The sequence below is a fragment of the Pteropus alecto genome, unplaced genomic scaffold (genome assembly GCF_000325575.1).
Source record: "Pteropus alecto unplaced genomic scaffold, ASM32557v1 scaffold17, whole genome shotgun sequence".
NCBI classification, from domain to species: Eukaryota; Metazoa; Chordata; class Mammalia; order Chiroptera; family Pteropodidae; genus Pteropus; species Pteropus alecto.
The window spans coordinates 2,819,482-2,823,196 of record NW_006440645.1 but is presented as its reverse complement, the minus strand read 5'-3'; positions in this window follow the sequence as shown (position 1 = coordinate 2,823,196).

Here is a 3,715-nt window from a genome sequence, read left to right as displayed (position 1 = left end):
GCAAGTAAAAGAGTTCCACGGCTCTGCAGTCAGAAGGCACTGAATTCTGCCAACGGCCTGAGTGAGTGTGGAAGGGGACCCTCTCCAGTGCAGCTGTAGGTGAGCCTGCAGCTCTGGCCACTGCTCTGATTGCCTTATGAGATGCCCCTTAGCAGGGGAGCCAGCTCGGCCAAGCCTGGCCCCTGGTTTGCAGGAACTGGGAGTGGTAAATGTATGTGGCTTTAAGCCACTAAAATTGGAGTAATGTTGCATGACAACAAATAACTAATACACAGCTCCTCAGTCTCTTTCTTAACCTTGAAATCTTTGTAGACAGTTGCTCAATATGGGCGTTTGTGTGAAAATCCCACAATCTAATCACCATGATTAGATTCAGACTTTTGGCAGGAATAACACAGAAGTCATGTTGTGTCCTTCTTAGTATATCCTATTAAATGGTGTATATTGTTAATTTGTCCCAATATAAGTGATTTTTAGATTGATCATTTGGTTAGCGAGATATCCATAGGTCTTAGCAAAGATACTATTCTACCATAGTAATTAATTAGCAACTTGTGAGAAGATACTTTATATAAATACCCCACTCATCATCAAGCACTCACTGTTTTAGCATCCATTTATGGTTTTCTAACTACATGATGCCTTTTACATTTATTAGCTGGCATTCCACTTGTAAGGGACATTCCTTTCTCTTCTATTTCTTTGCTTATCTAGTTATTTATTCATATCAGTATGGAATCACAGTTTCTTATTTAGTCAGTGGTAACAATAATTTGTTACTATCATTATATATTTGGATATTCAGATCGCTCCAGATTTGTCCTTTGGAAGCCCCTTCAGATACATCTTCTGCCCTTCTGATAATGTCGGCATCATTTTTAAGCCTTTCTTATTTACTGGCAAAACAAGATTTTCCAGGTACGTTTTATACTTTCCTTGTAACAGACTTGGAATCCTCTTCAGACTCTTGGTTTCTTTTAAAGTGAAGAATGTTATTTAGAAAGCAAAATCGGGGTACCGAGTCTGCTCATTGCCACTGGAATATGGCTTCTAGTATCTCAGTGACTGAGCTGGAATATATATATACACACACACATACACACACACACACATATACATACATACACACACATGTGTGTATATATGTGTGTGTATAACAAAATACATGTAAGACAAGTACACTAGAAACTATAACACATTGCTGGAAGAAATTTTTAAAAGACCAGAATAAATAGGTAAAATACACTATGTTCATGGATTGTAGGACTCAATATTAAGATGTCATCTATGAAGATGTCTTCTGCTTAGCATCTCACAAAGCTTCTCAATTTATTGGCTGGGATTGTGGTCTTATCTGAGGCTTGACTGGAGAAACAGCTACTTCTGAGCTCACTCAGATTGTCAGCATTCTGTTCCTTGCAGTTGTAAGACTGAGGAATTCATTTTCTTGCTGGCTCCTGATCCTTGTAGGTTGTCACCTGGAGGCTGTCCACAGCTCTTAAAAACTGCCGCATTTCCTTGTCACGTGGAATTTCCCCACATGACATGCACGCGCATGCGTGCACACACGCACACACGTTTTAATTTTTAATCCCCAATTCCATTTCAGTACCACAATGTACATTCTAGTCTTTCCCCTTCAATAGTGAGAAACATGGATCCCATTTTATGTGCAAGTATGTTTACTCAATTTTTCTCAAGCCTAGAATATATAGGATTGCTACAAGAGATCAGAATATACTATTAGGAGAAAAAAGGTAAGGCAGGAATGATGTCATGACGCTTACAGTTTGTGTTATCTTTTTTGGTCAAGGAATTTGACCATTCATGGTTTGGTTTGGTTTGATTTTATTTTATTTATTTGTTTGTTTGTTTGTTTGTTTTCTAGTTGTATGACCACCCTTTAACAGTAGAGACAGATAAAAGCCAAATCATGCAGAACCTTGTGAGCCATGTTTAGAGGGTTTGGGTTTTATTCTTGTACAACGGGAATGCATTGGAGGGGTTTCTGTTAGGTCGTTGCACATTTGTTTGTTATAAATGGCTTTAACGGCATTTTTTATGTTATTTCCTGGCAATGTTTATTATTTACTCATCCTTCAACTCATTCTAAAACAAGATTTGAGAGCAATCTATACCAATAAGTTAAAATAACCAAGAATATCAGGATAAAGAATAAAATGGGTCCTGGAAACAAGAAGCCAGCTCAAAATATGCTTACCTTTCAGTACTTGAAAATTACAGGAAGTATTATTACAAATGTTATGTGAGTTTCCTAGAGACTAGGACAGTTGGAAACACCTCATCTCTCAGTCCTTTGTGACATGCTTATCTCAGATAACAGGCCTTCCCACTGACCCCCAATCCACTGTCTACACTATACAGAATTGAGACTCCCTTGTGGGAGAATCTGTGACCTGTTTTCTTGCAGTAGTTTTTCAGAAAACTTCCTGTTTTCTGATCATTTAAATTCTGATACAGTTCGTTATACATTACTTTACACTCTTTTGCTTGTGTGGTTGTGGTTGCTTGCATACAACAGGGAAGTTTAAGAGAAACTTAAGTACAAAAGGACCATTATTTAATGAGGGAAAGACAAACCATTGCTTTGGGGGATTGGAAGACATTTTAAAGTTTCTCACATTATCAATTATGTGTTTCTATGTAGTAGTGAGTAATGCCTTGCACTGTTGCCAAGAATACTTTGAAAGGAGTTTGTTAAAAGTAGCGAACTCACTTTTGGTCTATCACTGTGAATAGTGTCCTTCGCACGTTGTGAAACATACAAAGCCAGATTTTATTTTGCGAAAAAAATCAATTCATTGCAAAGTATCAGATTAAAACTGCAGGTGCAGGACAGTGATGTGGGGACGAGGACCCAGCAAAGACGTGGATTTGTTTTTGTAAAGTGCCATAGGGATAGGACAAAACGGTAGGAAGGCCGAGCCCTTTCGAAGGGATACTGTGTGTATGAATTCTAGTTAAATATTAATGACGAGTTAATGTATTTGGGGCTAACTGCTGCTCTGCACTGTACCGGTAGCAACCGTGGTCTCTAGCTGATTGTACGGTGTCCTCGTTTTTTGACATGATACACAAACTGTCATCCGTGATTATTCCTGTGTACCCTTTCTTTTTACAGAAAATCTCTTTCCAACTCATGGAAAGGGAGTGTTTGATGCAAAGGCATTTAATTTATAATTATTATTGTTGCAACTATTAAGATTAAGCACGGGAAAGACGGTTGGGAGTCACCCACCAGGACCTGCAAACCTATCCTGGTGGCCCACGCCCTCACTCTGCTTCCCCAGGTGGGCTCGGTGTCTGGGGCGCTGTAAACCACCGTGCGCGCTCGGCCCGGAGGGAGATGACCCCGCCGCTCCCAGACCCCTGCGAGCGCTGGGCTGGAGCGAAGCGAGGCGGACGGTCATGGTTCTCCTGGCCGGAGGAAGCGCTCCTGGGGTAGCAGCCCCTCTCACTGCTGGGGGAAGCTGCCCGAGCTACCACTCTCTGAGCTGGGGCTGGGTCTCCACGCCGCGGCCTTCCCTTTCCTAGAATGGGACACTCCGCGAACACAGCCGTCACCGCCGCGCGCCCCCGGAGCTCGCTCGGCGCGCAGCGCACCCCAGCGGCCGCGTGGCCGCCTTCAGACCCGGGCCACCGGGCTTCCGGAGAGTTCGCCAGTCGCCGCCGCGACCGCCTCGGAATCAGAGAC